At 37.3% G+C, this 19,766-nt stretch overlaps 1 protein-coding gene across 8 annotated transcripts in view; it reads left to right on the top strand.

The window, feature by feature from the left end:
- Nucleotides 1–19,766, top strand: part of ZBTB46 (zinc finger and BTB domain containing 46) — a 109,031-nt gene that overhangs the window by 39,915 nt on the left and 49,350 nt on the right. The window lies entirely within an intron of this gene.

The raw sequence follows: 19,766 nt of genomic DNA, 5'->3' as shown, positions 1-19,766 counted from the left end.
AATAGAAACCCTAGACAAAAAATCAGTTTTAATTCATTTAAGCCGCTAAGGTAGTATTTCTTAAACTAAGACGACCTTGGTTCTGAAGTAAGCGTTCAGTTTGGTCTTTGGGGTGGGGTGGTATGTATAACTGTGAAATTTTCCATGAAATGTTGTTCAGAGCATTTGAATATGTTCCATTATCAAGCTAACAAAAAAAATTAGCGTAGCACTTATGTGCAAAACTGCTATTGAATACAGATGTCAAACTTATTTACCTAAAGATTTTAATAATTGAAAGGGCAGTACTGTACTAGCTTTCTTATTTTGCACATTACCTTGAACACTACTTGAAGATATTTTAAGATTGCTATTGGAGTAGAAAGAGAGTGAACAGAGCAATGTGTTTGGTTCTGTTCCATGAGGTTGGACTGAAGGGTGGTCTGGCTGAACTAAAGAATAAAACTTGCAAACCTTTGATAGTACACTAGACTTGTGAAGGAATGATATCTCTGAAAATTAAAATACTTTGTCATACCACAAAGCAGCCTTGTTTATACACTGCTTAGGTTCCTAGTCCACAAAATTTTCTCAATATTTTTTGGCTTGCAAGAATGTCTTTCTACAAGTTGTCAAGATTCCCATCACACATTGACCTTGATAGCCAAAGGCTTCAGATCCTGACAGGTCTGTCATGGTTACAAGGATATATGCACCTCTGTCTCCTTTCTGGTTTCTGAGTGTACCCCTCAAATATCTGCCTCTGCTGGGGTGAAAGCTGCAATTTTTCCATTCACAGATGGGCCCTTGGCCAATGGTAGCCTGTGTACCAACTGCACTTACACTGCAAGTCCAAGTGGGTTTAGCATTTGGTTTTCTTCCCTTGCAGCGGTTCTCAAACTTCATTACACTACGACCCCCTTCTGACAACAAAAATTACTATGTGACGTGGGGGAGAAGCAGGTCAGGAGTGGAGCCCGATCTCTGCTGCCCAGGCGGAAGCCCTTGGGCTTCGGCCCCAGGCATCACCAACTCTAACATGAGCCCTGTCGACCCCATTAAAATGGGGTCACAGCTTACTTGGGGTCACAACCCACAATTTGAGAACTGCTGCCTTGGGGAGTCTGTGACCAGTGATGAATATGACGACAGGATAACTCCCATTTCTGTTGACCTATCTGGAACAATGATCTAGCAGAATACTATTTGCTGAGGTAAACTGCCAACCATGAGTGATTCCAGCAGGACTTGTGTTCTGAAGCTTATATTCAGCGAGTGGAGCTTCCTGTGATAGACCTTTTAGCCACAACGAGAACAAATGGTCTCTGTTCTTTGCCAGAACATGTACCGGCCCAAGGTCCGGTAGGCATTTACAGCTGCTGCTTCTTTGCTGCTATAGTTGTTCAAGATAGCTTCATCACACATGTGCAGTCACACTTCTGATTGTAGTGTATACTTACCCTAACAGCTACTGTAATACAAAAAAAAAAATTGAAATCCTTTTCAGCTAATTATTTTCCCTCTTCCTAGATATGAAGTCTCCTACCTGCAAGCTATTCTCATTCGTCCACAATGACAGCAACTCTACTAAAAACGCCTAGGCACTAGCCTTTCAAAATCTCTCCAAGCTGTTACTCGCCCATCCTTCCCAGCAGCTATCCCTCTTTCCAGCTCTAAATTTTTCTTTAGTCCCACATCCCATTACAGCCCCACAAATCAGTATGCAACCCTTCTGTAATAACTTAATCCGTCATCCTAGGATATAGGAAGTGTATCTGCAAAGACGAGCAGCTAGTAATATGCATTAAAAATCCCATTTTAGATAATGTTTTCAAAGTGTCTGAAATTTTTGCAAATAAACCAGAGATTGTCTGTGCCTGGATGAGATCGCTAAGAGACTTTCCTTCTGAGCAAGATACAAACTTCAAAATTGTGAGGTTTTACAGCAGAAAAATTAACCTTATTCCATGTGCTCTCCATCATAAATAAGCTTCCACTATTTTTCTTAAATAGTTGCAGATCAACTTAAAAGAATGTGCACTGTACTGCAGAAGTATGAGAAATACTAATGCCACCACATGCCTTTTCTAACCTCTTGCCTAGGTTAGGTAAGGGAATAAGCAACCTTTTTTGATGTGGTGTTAAAGTTGCTACTCAAGACTTTTGTCCCTGCCTCCTCAAGGTTAGAAATTATTTTGAGGCACCTATCAGTGCTTGTCCCAAACATCATCTCATAACCTAGTCAAGTTGTCTAAATAAGAATTATTGGCAACTTGTAGAGAGAAAAGTGCAGATTTTAAAGGAGGAAAACAATGCGTCTACTTGGATACTAAAAAGATCCTCAGGAGGTGAGACCAGAGCATACGAGACAAACTACTGAAATGCTGCATATAGCATGGTAGGCAAAATCTTTGTCTCCTACAACCTGGAATGGCATTTCAGTCTGCCAGAGTCATTCAATCTTTTGTCCATCATGGTTCATATTTTCCTCCCAACTTGTCTGTCTTTATAGCAGCCTGGTTGGCTCCATTACTACCACCACCAAAAAAGGGTGCCCTTGATGGGAATTGTACTCTTAAAGCACAAAGTTATAGCACCTCAAATTTTAACCACTTTATTTAAAGTGTTTGTATCTCCAAACATTCAATCTTTTCCAATATATTTTGTATAATTACTACGCTTTTGTTCAGGGTAATATGTGTGTCTCAGCAGACTTGTGTAAGGCAAGTTTTAACAAACCACTGGCTGGGCTGGGGCTTATATCTTCCTACTAGAGATTTTTATATGAAATAGAAATACAGGACATATTGTTAAAATCTTAATTGTGGATGGTGATGATTATGGTATAAGAGCCTAGATGGTATAGACCAGTGCCTCTCCAACTTTTTTGCTGGTGACCCCTTTCACATAGCAAGTCTCTGAGTGCAACTCCCTCCCCACTTATAAATTAAAAACACTTTTTTATATATATACTACTATTCTAAATGCTGGAGGCAAAGCGGGGTTTGGGGTTTAGGTTGACAGGTCATGACCCCCCCCCATGTAATAACCTCGCGACCCCTTGAGGGGTCCCAACCCCCAGTTTGAGAACCCCTGGCTAAGTTGTACATCAGGGACAGCTAACTGACACTGAGCTTCCAAAAAAAGTTGTTTTTTATTTCATTTTCTGCAACGCAGATGCCATATGTTGCAACTCCTCAAATGGTGGGCATATCTGCCATGTATTTGGCACAAAAGAACTCTCTTGTTGACTCATAAGTAGTATAGTCTTTATGGAGGCACTTTCTTATGTTGTTTCTGTTAATGAAAATATGTCTTTCCCTGTTTTTCCTCTTTCTAAATGGCAGTGTCTTTTCTTTCAGCTCTGCCTTTAGAAAGATCTGGTGAGTGAGACAATGGTATTAAAGTTTAACAATAAAATTGAATGATCTCTGTAGAAGTTCTGCTATCTAAGAGGAATATGTTGCTTCTGAGCCTGAAAAGGAGGTAAATAAACCAAATTGCAGCAATCACCAGACAATTTATTGCTAGTTAATTTGTGAGCTTTTTGCCCATGCAAAATGAAAACCATGTCAGGTAATGGTAATGGGTAAAGAAACTTCCTTGCCCAGCTAGACACTGTAGGCAGTGCTTGAGTCCTGTGTGACTCAGTGGAGCTAAACTAAATGGTCAGGAGGTTTATGTACAGAAACGAACAATGAGGTGGTGGGGATATTAAAATGTAAATTAATTTGGTAGCTGGGAACCATTACAAATGAGCCATATTGTTTTCCACTTTCAGCATTTTATACATTTGTCTCCCACATTGAAGTCTTCAGTCTGGTTCAGTCTTCAGTCCCAGCTACTAAACCATTTTCAAATTTTCATAGCTCCCTCTGTGATCAAGGGTGTTCATAGTCTTTGAGATCTGCGGACTTCCACCGCCATCCATAGGTCAACCAAGCATGATGATGCAACCTTCTGATGCATTTTTTGAAGATTTTTCAGCCTGTCAGGCCTTTATCCATCGGACTGCCCTATTGAGCTGTAGATATTCACAACATGAGGGAAAAATGTTGGAGTTTCCATCACAAATATGGAATCATGACATTGGAAGAAAGACAAATGTGTACAACCATAAAAATTGTTTTCAGGGTGAAAAAGTACATAAGAAAAGTATGTGATCACAGAACACAATGATGTTTGCATGCATGCTGTTTTGAAAATCTGGCTGTGATGTGTGTAGTGATCCCTATCCTATAAACTACGTGGACAAGACATAGAAAATCATGGAAAAGTAATAATGGACCTTTATTAATTGCAGTAATTTGGAAATGCTAGAGAAGATCTTTAAGAAAAAAATGCTGGAACAATACAAACACTCAAGTATTATGTTACGCCTGTTAATTTTTTTTTTGATAACCAGACATTTTGCTGCAACTATATTATAGTCATTAGTGCCAGGGGCTGACAACGGGAGCCCCAGCCGTGCGCGGGGCTGACAGCGGGAGCCCCAGCCACTGTCATCTCAGATAAATGGAATTCTACTGTACTAATGGGGGGAAAAAATGTGCAAACCTCAAAATGTATGTAAAATTGTGCAAAGTAAGCTAATTAAAGTCAAAATTGTGGTGGAAGGCTAATATTGTGGGATCTGCAGTATGGCAAATTAAGTAGGGCCTTATATATGAAATTCTTCTCCAAGAAAGTTATTTTGAGATCTTTCTGTAACATGATTTCCCTTTATATAGCTTCCTATCTTCTGTATATCTGAGTGGGATGCACTTCATCTAACCCTTCATAATATGGATTGTTAACCTTAGTCAGCAGAACACTCTGTTCAGTGAGTGGGACACCAAAGGGACACCTTTCCTGTAGAATGTGGATGGCGGGCATCTGTCTGCAGAACTGGTAGTCTAATTGGCACATATCATCATGGAGAACAAAGGTTCTCTAGAGTCTGCACTGGGGAAAGAAATTTGAGGGTAGAGGGGCATTTAACGGGAATACTTACTTACAGGTTCAGCAGTTCATATTCAATATTCAAGGACAATTACAGAGGAGTCTGTGCTCCTTGGATGTAACTTGGATGAAATAAACTGGATCAGTCCTCCTGAATATATCTAGATTAATTTAAAAATTAGTGAGTGGGGGAGACTGCCAGTTCGCTGAATGGTAAGTATCCATTGTAAAAGTCTTTAAGAATTCCAAATGTTTATTCTCCCAAAAATACACATTTTCCAGCAAGCCACCAAAATACACAGTGGTGTGCAAGCCATCATCATCAGCTGAGGCCTCGTTGTGTCATAGGCAGATAGTAGTGTTTTGGTTCACAACATTATAATTGTAGAGGGTACTAGCTTCTCACCCATTACTTATCTGTCCTTCTGAGAGTCTACGCTAAAACATTAAGTCAACCTAAGTTATGTTGAAGTATCACCTCCGCAGTAATTAAATCGCGTTGCATGTCCACACTACGCTTCGTGTCGGTGGTTTGCATCCTTTCCTGGAGCACTTGCACTCATTTAACTATTAGTGTGGCACATTGTGGGACGGCTTCAGAAAGGGAGCAACAGTTGATGTAAGCAATGCAGTGTCATACTGACACTGTGTTGAGCTAACTTCATTGACCTAAGCTTTATGCTACTCCTCTCGCGAAGGTAGAGTTATTAAGTCAGTGTAGTGGGCTAGTTACATTGATGGGACCTACATTTTAGTGTAGACACTTACACAGTTAAGTTGCCTTATGTCGACCTAGCTCTGTAGTGTAGACCAGGACTTATTTGTACCAGTGGCCCCATGAGGTTTCTGCAGTTAATGGAACTGTGAATTCCCATCCTGTTGTCACTGACTTTAAGTATTGGCCTAATGGATGTAAAGCACTTCAAAATCCTTGTATAAAAGGGGCTATTGAAGTATATATTTAAGCTCCATGGGACCCTTTGGACCTTTGTTTTTGGTCTCTATTTCTAACCATCAAGATGGTGGCAGTGGTGGTTTTTGAGTGGGCCGATAAGTTTCAGTGAACTTTTCTAGGTTTATATAATATGTTTTTTATGTAAATAAATTTTTATGAAGCGGTGTATAAAATATAATTTTATCAAGTCAACCAATTTGAAATTTGGAAGAGATTGATTTGATAGCTAATTTATAGAAAATTACTCTGGAAAGCAAACAAAAGAGGTCTATGCTATTTGTTCTATGTCTGACCTATCAAGTTTTGTTTGAAAAGGTCCTCTACACTATCCTTTTGTATTTTGTGTGAACACTATAAAGGAAACCAAAGCCTCAGTCCTTCTGTTGTAGATTTTATCAAGTAGACCTTGGTGTACAATTATCTGTCCACTGAATGTCAAAGGACTTTGTGTCTAATGAGATGGAGAACAGGCTTTATTAGTGTTTTTAATAACATTTGTAATATAGTGTTTTGAGTTTTTTGCACCTCTAACAGATGCTGTAGATTGCATACTTCCTTTTGTAGATCCACTGTTCGGTTGCCATATAGCAATGCTGTTTTTGTTTAGCACTGCTGTTGCACAGATGTGGAGAAGGGGGACAGAAGATAATTGGTCCAAGACACAAGTATCTACAACAATGATGCTCAATGTTACTGGAGCAGGATGAAGCTGCAACCCATCAGTCTCCATATCTTCTTTTTTTTTTTTTTTTTTTAAGTTCCAGTGTTAAATATAAAATTGAACAGTAGGGTTTGAATATTGCTACATTAGTGAATTTAAAACTGGTTTAGTTAAAAGTTGAGTTGTGTCAGAGTAATCTGGGATGTTTTAAATTATAAAAGCAACATTTGGGCTCAAATTTTAAGTAGATTATTAGAGCTGCTTCATTATTTGGACTGCTTTTATGCTGTTTTTACACTCAGTTTGTGAAAGATCAGAACATTTCTTGTTTTAAGTTGGATAGACCTAATTATGGTGCAAGGTGGTTCTTGGGAAAGTTAGCGGTTAAGAATGTTGCAACGGTATCGGAATTTTTCGGTATATATATTGAAGAGCAAAGTAATAGTTTTGCTCCAATTTGAGCTTCAAACAACATGCCACCTTAAAAAAGTAACTTAATTAAAAACAGATTGGCAATTTAGCAATTAAGACAGGATTATGATACAGGGTATTATGGATACCTTGCTATTATTTAGATGTCTTTGGCAATACGATTAATCAATTTGTGAAACAATTGTGCATTTTGTGACACCTAGGGTAGGTGGTGATACACTGGAGAGCTAGGCTCTCTTTAAAGCCAGACCTGCAGGGATTACCTTTTCAGTGCTTGAATATCCCACCCCCAGAATTCTTTTCCTGGAGTCCAAATCCGCTTAGTCCATGTTCTGCATTCCACTGGATTAGGAAGATGCCCAGATTTTTAAATTCTTTTGGTATACTCTCCGTTTTAAATGTACAAAATGAATAATTTTAATGTATACAAGGAAATAGATTGTAGTTGCAACAAAACAAAGAAAATACAACGAATCCTGTATTGGTCTGCAGAATGTTCAATGACTAGTTCATCCTAGAATGTTCGGGGAAGATATCAGATACTTCTCTTAACTACAGTTATACATTTATGAAACTAGTGAGATGCAGTCTTCACAGGAATAGCAGTTTCAAGTTTCCATTATTAAAGGGTTAGGTCAGGTTATTTTCAAGTTTCTCTGGAAACTGCTTTAAACTCGGACTTCCATTCCCTGGCTACACCCTTGGTTTAAAATGGCTCCACCCTAAACCAGCTTTAGTTCAAAGCTCTGTCTGTTTCCCTTCCCCACCCTGCATTCCTTTTTCCCCAGGCTCCAAAGCTCTCCTCCTCCTCCCTATAATAACAGCCATGTTTCTGCTAATCTGCTTTAACTCCACAGATCAGAGAGCACTTCCCTTCCGAGTGTCTTTATTGCAACTTTAATGTATTTGCATCTTGAGTTGAGGCTATACTATTCCCTAATCTATATTTATCCAACTTTTTAACAAAAATTCTATTACCATTTTAATATTTTAATCCAGCCTTTTCTCTTAGTTATAACCTTTTTTGAATATTGAATGAATAGAGAATTTTTTTAAATGTGAGTCAAATGTTCAGACTGCTAAAGTATTTTCTCCTGGTTTGTGAATCACACACTCCTATAAATTGTTCAGTATTTTCATCTTTATAATGGAAGGGGTAATTTTGCATTTATGTATGATATGTAGGAGTTCATTCTTTGAATTCAGTGGTCTGCAGTCTGAAAAAAATCTGAGATCTACAAGTACTGTGAAGTTACTACTGCTTTTTCTGAGTTTTGATCACGTCTTGAAACAAAATAATTCTTTTTAAAAGGATTTTGAAAATCTTAACATTATTTCTGAGATAAGATGCTAATCCAGTGGGGGCCATTAGTCCCAGTGCACCTGTCATTCAGTGTTAATATCATTTATTTATATCTCATCATAGCTTTGTGTGGTCCTGTACAAAAATAAAGGCAGATAAGGTCTCAACACTGAGAAATTTATAATATAATACTTTGCCTAGAATTTTCGGAAATCCGTATTTAAGAGTCAAGAGATCAAATAAACATACAGTAGTACACTAGCATTTGCAGTGTTGCAGAATGTTACCATGTCATGTTAAAGGAGGGTGAATTATCCTCAAATTCCTATGGATTATTTGTTAATCTGTTAAACCTGAATTTAAATGATTTCTGTCCTGTGAGAGTGTTGGAGGGAGTTTTCTAATTTGGCGAAAAGGTCTGTGGTCTGTAACATGGAGCCTTCCTTTTGAAGGCCAATCAAGCTATCATTGGTACTTTACCAGTAATATTTTTTTTTCATGATTTAGTTTTGTAGTAGTGGAAAACGAAAAATAAATTATTTGGTCAGACACACAAAGTATTATATGTATGAAACATGTAATTATAATAGATTATTATATGTCATAATAATCATGGACTGTGTTAAGACTTTTGCTTATGAGAATGTCATGTGTAAAGGCTAATTAGGGATATATGGTCTAGATTAAATTGCTATAAAGTGAATGCGCAACTAGCTGAAAAGACATACTCAGAAAGTAGTTATCAATGGTTCTCTGACAAACTGTGAGGATATACCAAGAGAGGTCCCACAGGGGTCTGTCCTGTGTCCAATCCTATTCAATATTTTCATTAACAACTCGGATGATGGAGTAGAAAGTACACTTGTAAAATTTGCGGATGACAGCAATCTGGAAGGAGTTGCAAACCCTTGGTGGCTGGGAGTATAATTCAGAGTGATCTTGATAAATTGGATAATTGGTCTGAACTTTACAAGATGAAATTCAGTAAAGACACATATACAGTAATGTATTTGGGAAGAAAAAAAATCAAATGCACAAATACAAAATGGAGAATACCAGGCTAGACAACAGTACTGCAGAAAAGGATCTCTCTGTTTGAGTGGATCTCAAATTGAATGAGAGTCAACAATATGGTGCTGTTGCAAAAAAGACTAGTGTCATGAGGTGTTTTAACAGGAGTGTTGTATGTAAGACACAAGAGGTAATTCTGCTCTAACTGGCAGTGGTGATGCCTCAGTTGCAGTATTGTGTCTGGTTTTGAGCATTACCCTTTAAGAAATTGGAGAGAGTCTAGAGAATAGCAACAAAAATAAGACAAGGAGAACTTGTGGCACCTTAGAGACTAATACATTTATTTGAGCATAAGCTTTCGTGAGCTACAGCTCATGCTCAAATAAATTTGTTAGTCTCTAAGGTGCCACAAGTACTCCTTGTCTTTTTGCGAATACAGACTAACACGGCTGCTACTCTGAAACAAAAATAAGAGGTCTAGAAAACCGGACATCTGAGGAAAGATTGAAAGAGCTGGTCCTGTTTAGTCAAGAGAAGATTAAGGGGAGACTTCTTCAGATATGTTAAGGGTTGTTATAAAGAGCAGTCTGTTCTTCATGGGTACCAAAGGATAAGCATCTTAGTTTGCAGGAAGTGAGATTTAGGTTAGATATTAGGAAAAAATTTCTAACTATAACTATAGTTAAGCACTGGAATGGGCTTCTAAGGGAGGCTGTGGAATTCCATCAGTGGAGATTTTTAAGAACAGATTAGATAAATATCTGTGAAGGATGGTCTAGGTTTACTTAATCCTTCCTCAGTGTAGGGAGATGGACTAGAAAATTACCTCTTGAGGTCCCTTCCAGCCCAACATTTCTGTGATTCTGCATGTGAAAGTATAATTCCTGCCCATATTTGAGCTGCTCTGTAATATGTCAACAGGGGGAATCAGCTTATCCTCAGGTGGGCTAAAGTACTTGGTATTTAAGTGAACTGTCCTAAAATATGTATCTTTGTAGTCAAGTGAATATCCTTTAAAAACTGAAGTTCTGCTAGAACATGCCCAGTCTAGGAGCAAACCCAAACCTTTTTAGCATGCTTCAAAAAGGCTTAGTGTTAGATATATATATATATTTTTTTTTAAAGAATTTGAAATACTGTTTTCAGAGACTCTTCAAATCTAGATTTTGGAGAGTTGTTGAAATTGTCTTGTCTTGCTTTTTTACATTCATTCAGACATCTGGAGTTGTGTATTGAAAGAACAGATATATTCCACGTGAAGGATTTTAGATTTTTTAATAAAAATGTATTTGTTGCATTGGCCATATGGAAATCGAATAATGGCCTATGATAACCAATTCATAGTTCATATTCAAGACCTTATTGGAAATATAGCAGAACTTTACCTTTCAAATGGCATGCACTTTGAACTCCTTGTATTCTAGAAGTTCAACTGTTCAAATATTCAGGGAGATTGTACTACAGTGCATTCTCAATTTATTCAAAGGACTCTGGGAGATCTCTAGAAATTTCTAGCTAAGACAAAATAAATGGAGTAGCTGGCCTAGCAAGCTTTGAAGTTTTCCCTCTGGGTCCCCAGCAATAGATAGCAACTTTCAAAAGCTATTCGCTACGTTTTCCAAAATGATACTTAATGGATTATCCAAAGCCAACCTGCAGTGCAGATGAGAGAGTGCTCCACGTCCCAGCATGGACCAGAGTAAAAAGTTTCTGTAGAATCTATAACATAGTGAAAAATGAAGTGCAGCCCCAAGGAGATAACTTAGTCAAATTACTGTTTCAGTTAAATGTAGTTGTATTTCAGAAGATATATCCTGTTTAAAAGAGGTTCTTAGAATAAATTTGTGCTTGAATATTCATGTTTGCTTGGACCTTTCTGTAATAAAGCTGTGAATTGTTATGCAAATAAGGCTTTTGTGCTTTCCTTTAATAACCAGGAATATATCTTTATAGAACATATTGCACATTTTTATCCTAGTCACAGCTCTTATATACACATACACACTTTAAACCAACAAAACTCAAAGGTGTGATAACCAAGAATCCAGGATAATAATGTGCCTGAATTCTGTCATGCAAATTAACTGCAGTAAGTGAAAATAGTAGTTTTGCTTAATAAATAGTGACCTGTAGAAAAGTTATGCCTGCTAGGAGTTTTCATTTTTGCCAACTAGGGATTATCTGCGGCCTCTCACTGGAGAACCATCCTGAGGTGAAATATCATTTTCCACCCCTGCCCAATCCTGTTAAAAAAAGGTGGGGGGAGGGAGGCAAAGAGACAAAAAGCACTGGCAAATCAAAGAATGATTTCTGACTGTTTGCAAATCAGTCTTGCCTTACATAAATTTAGCTCTTTTCACAGTTTGTTCTTGTTGAGTAGATTAAAAGTGGAAATGTGAGTGCATGTTTCTCCAGACCTGCTTCATCTTTGGCACCTTGAATAAGTCTAGTATCTTGCAGATTTTCACCAGTTCTGGACAGTTCTCCTAAAACTTTACACATTTAAAAAAAGCAATTATAAATGCATTTTGGAACAGTTAAAGGGGGTTTGTTCTGTTTCTGAATTTGGATGAGGTAACAACATAAATACACCCCAAAAATGTATGTTCTGATGCTTTTAAAGGGATATGAAGCCAATATAACACCCAAATTTAGGTTTGCTAGTATGTATGTATCTATACATAAATAAATGGGGTTTTTGAAACTTTGCTGAAGACCTGTAGAACAACTGACGTGGATTAAATTCCAATTAAAAGTTCTGTTTTACGCAAACGTGAGGATTTTATAGAATTTGACTTTTCCAAGAAACTTAACAGAAATAAAATTCAGAAGTCAACACGCACCTTCAATATCCATTCTGTTGCCTGGTCTCAATCAGGATCCACATGAACTTTCAACAAAGACTTTCATACAGCACGTGTGGTTGGATTGTGTTTGCTTTCCACTGACAGCAGTCAGTCTTCTTTATGGTAGCATTGGATACTCACTGGCCAATCAAAGGAATTCTATTTGTAAGTTAGCAATGGCTCATGTTTCCTTATTACCAAGTGTCATGATGTTATTTTTAAACAGTCAAGTTGTAATGGGGAGCCTTACATATCAGGGTGAGCAAATTTGGGGTTTAACCCTGATTTTGAGAGTTTGATGTGACAACAGAAGTAAAAAAGAACTTTTTCAGTTTTAGCCATAAAAGGAGTCCATATTAATGCTTCATTTTTTCTGTAAAGCTTGTTTATTATGTATCCTTTTTCCCTTCCATTCCTCCAAAATATGTCCCAAGTACTTCCAAATATCACTTGTAATATAGCACTTAGTTTTAACTTTGGTTCTAGATAAGTTTAAAGGTGTGGCATAAAGCTGGTGTAGATGAAGTGCCTAGCATTTATTTATAAAATTTATAAATTTATAAGGCATTCTAAATGCATTTGTTATTTACAAAGGGAGCCAAAGCTGTTTATCGAAAGGACATTTCTGTCAAATGAAGTAAAACATTACAAGGTTCTTTAACATTACTTCTTTAAGTCTCTCTAAGATTACAACATTTAAGATTATTTTCCAGGGTCTTGATCTTCTGATGTAACAAAGTTATGCTTTTTAGGCATCTTATGAAGGGTTTTTCAGCTCTCTCCCTGAGTTTGTAATTCAGTCAAATTTCTTCAAAGCTTTTAACATACCCACAGGCACCACTCTCCCTTACCCATACCCACCTTCAGTCTGTCATCTGAGAGTGGGATGTATCACCATTTAGTATCAAAAGTATCAGATTTAATGTGAAGACTCTTTATTTTGTGAAGACATAATTTTGTTGAGGGAAGCTTTACCAGTTTTCTTATTGATCATGAAACCTCACTGAATCAGATGATGAAACTTCATCTCCTAATGGCATTAGACCATGTGATATAACTGGGACAGTCATTCTTTTAACAGGCACCCTCTGTCTTTTTGGTCATATAATTGAAAGAGAGTGAGAACTTCTCTATGGTGTTACCATGCTATTAAGATTTCATCATCTACCCATAAATAGGTTGATGACAGTATCTCAGAATCATACCAAAAGACTGTCTTCATCCCATTGCAGACCTCCAGAAGTCAAACAGCTTTATCAGAAAGTTCTAGTTCTGAAAGACTAATTTTAATTTTTATCATTCCTGCCCTTTCCCTTTCAGCTAATCTGGGGCTTTGGATTTAAAGGGCACCTTAAATAATGCTACTTTCATATAACTTTCAGACTGGCTCCGATAAAATACCTCCTGTTTTTCTCTGCAGAATTACCATTATCAGTACAAAGAGCTGTCCTTTCTTTTTCCCACATCAAGGATATTCATTTTTGACAGTGTTTGCCACAGTTTACGTGGCATCCAGCTTTGATACTGACTTTGGGCGAGATTCTGATCCCCCACTCCCCCCCCCATTATGTTGAGTAATGCCTTACTCCACAAAAAGTACCATTAACTTCAGTAGGGCTACCTTTAGAATAAATTACTATTCAACATGGTTCAGGATATCCGAATCTGACCCTTTGAGGGCAATTTTACAATCCTTGTGGTGTTAGAATTCCTCAGTCCAACTTCCTGGGTGCTGCTTGCTAGCATCTTGCAAGTAGGATTATGCAGGGGTCATTTTTTAAGAGGGGGAAAAAAACCCAACAACTTAACATTCTGACTGTGGCTCTTTGAGAGTGTTGCCTTTTCAAACCATACTATTTTCCCCTCTTCCTCGGAGTTCTTCTGTTGTAGGATTCTTGGAGAGACAAGATGGGTGAGGCAATAGATTTTATTGGACCAGCTTCTGTTGCTGAAAGAGACGAGCTCTTCATTATATATGCATACGTGCAGGAAGACATGCACATGTATGTACATAAAGACAGTGCTTGGGAGAACCACAGTTACCATAATCAACTGCGTTTTATAATATGTTGAGTAGTGCAGTGCATTGTTGGTATAAAACAAGCAGGGAATGCCCTATTGAATTGCATGTATGTATGAAGATTACTGTATGACCATTATTTTAAACTTAAAACTAGCATGGAGATTTGGGAAGTATTTGCACTCGGGGCGGGGGGCTGTATAATTATAGGCTATTTAATCTTTTTGATTTATTCATACACTGAAAGTGACTTTGGCAGTCCAAATATGTCCCTCATCCCTCCCAACGTATGTTCACTTTCCACTCCCACACAAATTTGTAAATTGCCTTCAGATACCTTATATAGAGAGAGTTGGGAGTGGATGAAAAGGACATGTCCCTTTGTGTAAATTGGCTTATGTATCAGAAAACCCCAACATTAGATGAATTTATCAAGATACAGTAAGGCTTGTACTCTAAGTATCAATCCAATGTCATCTGTTAATGTTTCCTGTCTTTCAACTAGTATTTACAATCTAAATTCTCTAGTAGTTCCTCTAGACTTGTCTATTTTAGAGAACATGCAATAAAATGGTAAGAATACGTTTTATAAAGAACATGTAACAGTGTAAAAAATGTTGTTTTACAAATCCCCCTGACATCAGTCCCATTGATTGACTTCACTTGCAAAATATTAAGCATGTATGTGTTCACAGACTTGGGGCCAAAATATTTTAGAACTTGCTTGACTTTCCAGCAACAATAGGCTGGCCATAAATACTAGGTATGGAACTTAATATGATACTATGATAATGGTACATCTTAATAGGGAAAGTATTTGAAAGAAAATGTCTTTTAGATATTGGACCTTTTTTTATTGTGGAATCCTTTTTTTTTTCCTCTTTTATTCAGCTGTGGGCTTTAGATTTTTTTTATTGACGATAAAACAGAGTTGTAGACTGTCCAAGTTGGTTTCTTACATAACTTTTTTGTCAACCTCTGTTTTAATACTTAAGTTTATATTTAACTATTATTTATTTACTCTAGAATGTGCATATGGGCCCTATCTTAATAATGCTCTATAACTCTAAAGTAGCTTGGGTCTTTGGGGGGGAGGGAAGTGCTATATAAATGCATGATTTTTATATATACAGTGAATTATAACTTAGTGTTTCAGTACCTTCCATTTATTTAAAGTTCCCACCTTTTTCTTTAAAGCTCTGTAGGCTTTATTTGCCTGAAGTTGTCTATAGGTCTCTTATTCTACCAGATATAAAGCACCAGAGAATATATATGATGGTAACTAAAATATTCCATGTCTACTCTGACCATTTAAACTTGTCTGGCGATAATGTGCTTTTAGCAGCCCCATTTTAAACAATTATTTGCTTCAATCTTATGTTTTAAAATGTTCACTTAGAGGAGGGTTTGTTTATATCTTTGATGTGGCACTGGCAGCATTTCTAATACTTATTTCCCCGGTGTGCAAACCTGAGCTCCTGCACTTCTTATGAAGTAGAAGGTCAGGGTCCACTAGAACACAATAAATATAAAAGCTTGGTTTATTTTGTTCTGAAGGTGGGTGGATGCAAGCAATTGTGGCAGTTGCAATGCATGCTTGTAAAGTTAATGTCCCCTTAGCACTGGAAGGTTACATATTTAGTTTTGGGTCAAATACACAACGCAACAGTAATTTATAAATGTGACTTACATTTAAAATGCCAAGTTAAATATTATTGATAGTGTTTCTAGGATACTTTTAAGAAATATCGACCCACCTGTGGATTCCCCCCCCCCTCGGGGTATATAATATGCTATTTGATATGTTACCTGTGGATCACATACAGATGTAGGGAAGATACTCTATCAACTGTTGCAGCGCACGGCAACATTTATGAATAGCTCAGTTCTAACTCTTAAATGTAAAAATGGATTTTAAATGGTAAATATCTAGATTAGAAATTAACTTTAAAGTACAAATCAGATGCCTGTTTTGTTGCTGTGCCAAGTATTTATTTCCAGTAGTACCTACTGTGTGCTAGGTACTCATCTAGACTCTTTATATAAAACTGCACATATAATTACAATTAGTTTTCACTGATTAGATCATACACTCCTGTCATCTTGTGCATTAGACTTTCTTATACTTTTCTAAAACATTGTACCTAGAAAAAAGACATTTGAAGAGAATATGATACCATAGAAATATTGACTCTGGCAATTTCTGAACGAAAAGATATTTTCACCATTTGTTTTGTATGGTTCAGAGGTACACCCACAAAATCAAAATTCCTTGCCTCCCTCCCACCACAACCTACACATTACACATTTTATAAGATGCTCTTCCTTTATTAGGAGAAGTGGGATTAGTTGTCCATTCACAATCAGTTATTGAAGGTTCTTCTGAATATCTTTATTAGATGTCCAGATATTATGGTAGTGGCTGCTTTACAAATGCATATGATACATAGATAGGAGTTCATAAATCCATTTACTTGAGTGATTAGCATCCAGCTTCTGGAGAATCAAAGCTTTAATTTAAAAGAAATGTAGTTTCTAGCTCTTATGCTGAAGAATACCTTCTAAACATGAACACAGTATTAAATGATGCAGTTCCATCTTGAGTCTGCAGACAGTTCCAGTGTCTTTGGTGTTGCTTCTAGCTTTGTCAAGCCTCAGCAGAATGAAAGTGACCAAAGTCATGTCAGTTTTTGTTACTTATCGGAACCCTAAGGGCAGCAGTAAAATTGCCAAGGTGATGGGTGCTTTTGTTCTGCTGCGTCTCCTAAAATTGTGTGTAACAGCTGAGGCACTACTGACTTAGGGACCCAAAAATCAGGCAGAGAAAATGATAAGGTAATTTATTCATAGATTTATAGTGTCCAAGGTTAGAAGGGACCATTATGATCATCTAGTCTGACCTGCATTACACAGGCCGTAGAACTTCCCCAAAATAATTCCTAGAACATATCTTTTAGAACGATATCCAATATTGATTTAAAAATGGTCGGTGTTGGAGAATTCAGCGCAGCCCTTGATCAATTGTTCCAATGGTTAATTATCCTCACTGTTAAAAATTTATACCTTATTTCCAGCCTGAATTTGTCTAGCTTCAGCTTCCATTGGAGTTTTGTCTTCAGTCTCATCATCCAGGAGTCTCTGAAGACTGAGATGGGGAAACAGTTATTCTTTCTCATTCTGTTAGCCAAGGAGGGACTTATGGGAGAGAGATCAAACTCCCTTTAGCTAGTTCCTAGTACACCGAGCTTGAATATTTTCCAGAAACCCAATATTCAGGAGGGAGAGGGGAAGAAATTGATGGAACCAATTAAAAAAAAGGGGGGGGGGATAAAAGTGTGATAGAAAAATGTTTAGGAGGAATTAAAGAACACAGTGTAGGGAAGAGAGAAATTGGTGTAATGAGAGAAGGAAAAGAAGAAACAGGTGCTGAATATAACTTGATATTGATATACCATGAACAATGATAGGAAAGAAAAACAAAAAGTGGAGTGAAGCCACGACAGGATAAATGTATAACAAAAGCAAGAGTTGGATTTTTTAAAATGTCTGAAATGGAATAAGAAGTTACAGTTAATTACAGTACACAATTTGTATTCAACCTTTAAATTGCAGGAGCTGTTTCTTTGGGCATATGATCCTTGTCTATGGGGTGGTGGCACAAGTAATTTTCATCCAGGCTAATAGGCTTACTTATTTTAAAAGCGTCAAGTGCATTTTTCAAGCTCTTGAAGATTGGAATTATGTATCGCTCTTCTTTTTTGTTCTAATATTTGTAGAGTCTCACTGTCACATCTTACTTTTGTTTTAATTCTTCACTTTAAACTTCAAGGGGTAATACTTCATATTTTTCTGGACGGTACAGTCTTTGTATAAATAGAGCCTTATCTAAAAAGTTTATTAAATCTGACTGTCCTGCAAATAATTGTCCATGATAATACATTTTAGTTGATGGAGGTGGGTTTTAAATGCTCAGTCTCTGGTACCGCTCCCACAGTTTTAATTAAATTTTTCATTTATCTGTGTCAACTTCTATCAGCATTGTAACATAGTTCATGGACTTGCTCCTCTCCTTATTGCAGCAGTAAATTTGAATCAAGGACAGAACCGTTTTTGGTTCATTGGTTACATGACATAGGTTTGGTGGATGACTACTGAGAAGGATAACTAAACTAAAAAATATCCTGAAATTATTGCAGTCCAGTCAACATAACTTTCTTGTTGTTTAATGTATTTAGCCAGAATGAGCAGTAGAATGTGATCCTATAGCATTCTTTTGTATATGGTCCAGAAATATTAAAAAAAAAAAATAAACCTTTAAAAAAAATTTTTTTTAAATTTTTGCATGGAGTATCAGTAATACAGTTTTCTAATTCAAGTATGAGGCAGTGATTATAAAACAAAGAAGAGGGGTGGAGTAATGACTTTTTATATGGTTTGAGTGAGAAATGCATGTCAAGGTCAAGTTGCTATTTTTTTTAGAGCAAAATGTTTTAAATAAATTTGTGTCTCGTGTGTGGTCTGCAGTGTTTAATGCTCAGTTTCTGATCCTTTAAAAATGAATATGATATTTGGTATTTGCTTTTTTAAGGGTCTCTAAACCTGTATATTTTATTAATTGCAATTATCATAAGATGTCCGAAGACTTGAAGCAACCCAACAGCTACATGCTCTAACCCAAGGGTCATCTTGATATCATTGACAGACATGAGCACTACCTGTCTTCTTTCAGAGTAGCATGATTGACGTAAATGCATTACTGTCTGCTCACAGATGTCACTCAAGCTATCAGGTCCCAGGAGGCTTATGTTGAGTTATACCTGTCATCCTCCATAGCTTCCCATTAGACTGATTCTTCAGTTAACATGGAAGTCTGCAAAGAAATTCTTAAAAGGTTAGTGACTATATTTAGACTTCCTCCGTTGGACTCACCCTCTTTTAATGTAGAATCTTTTGCATTGGGTCCCAAATTAGCAACTTGAGAGTTTTGAAGTGGTACTTGAGCTCCTTGCCTTTCAAGTCAAAGGGATAAGCTGCATTTCAGTGCCATTCCATTATGGCTCTAAACCCTCAGTTTGGTGGCGGGACTTCTGCAGAGCATAGAGAGAGGTTTAGGGTATGTCTACACTGCCCACGTTACAGCACGCTGCAGCAGCGCAGCCATGGCAGCACTGTGATGTGGGCAGTGTAGTCACGCCTTTTCGCCACAGGAGAGCTCTCCCGGCAATTAAAAAATAACCACCCCAAACGAGGGGTGGTAACTTTGTCTCTGGGAGCACTGTCTATACTGGCGCTTTTAAGCGCTAAACTTTTGTCACTCGGGTGTGTTTTTTCAGACCCCTGAACAACTAAAGTTTTAGCGCTGAAAGTGGCAGTGTAGACACAGCCTTAGTGATTATCAAATCCATACCCCATTTTGCATCAGCTACATTTCTTGAGGTACCAAATCCCAGTAGTGTCCTCAGTCTGACCTGATGTGACACCTGAGAAATGCGTTCTGACATGTGGCTTTTGCTTCTTTCATGCTACCGTTAATCAAGAACATGTCATGTGCTAAGTGTTCAAGATAACTATAGAGCTACACAGAATGAGAGTTGTGTGTTCTAGCTGGAGATTAGCTG

The sequence above is a fragment of the Lepidochelys kempii genome, chromosome 13 (genome assembly GCF_965140265.1).
Source record: "Lepidochelys kempii isolate rLepKem1 chromosome 13, rLepKem1.hap2, whole genome shotgun sequence".
Taxonomy (NCBI): Eukaryota; Metazoa; Chordata; order Testudines; family Cheloniidae; genus Lepidochelys; species Lepidochelys kempii.
The sequence above is the reverse complement of the archived record's forward strand: the minus strand, read 5'-3'. Positions and strand labels throughout refer to the sequence as shown.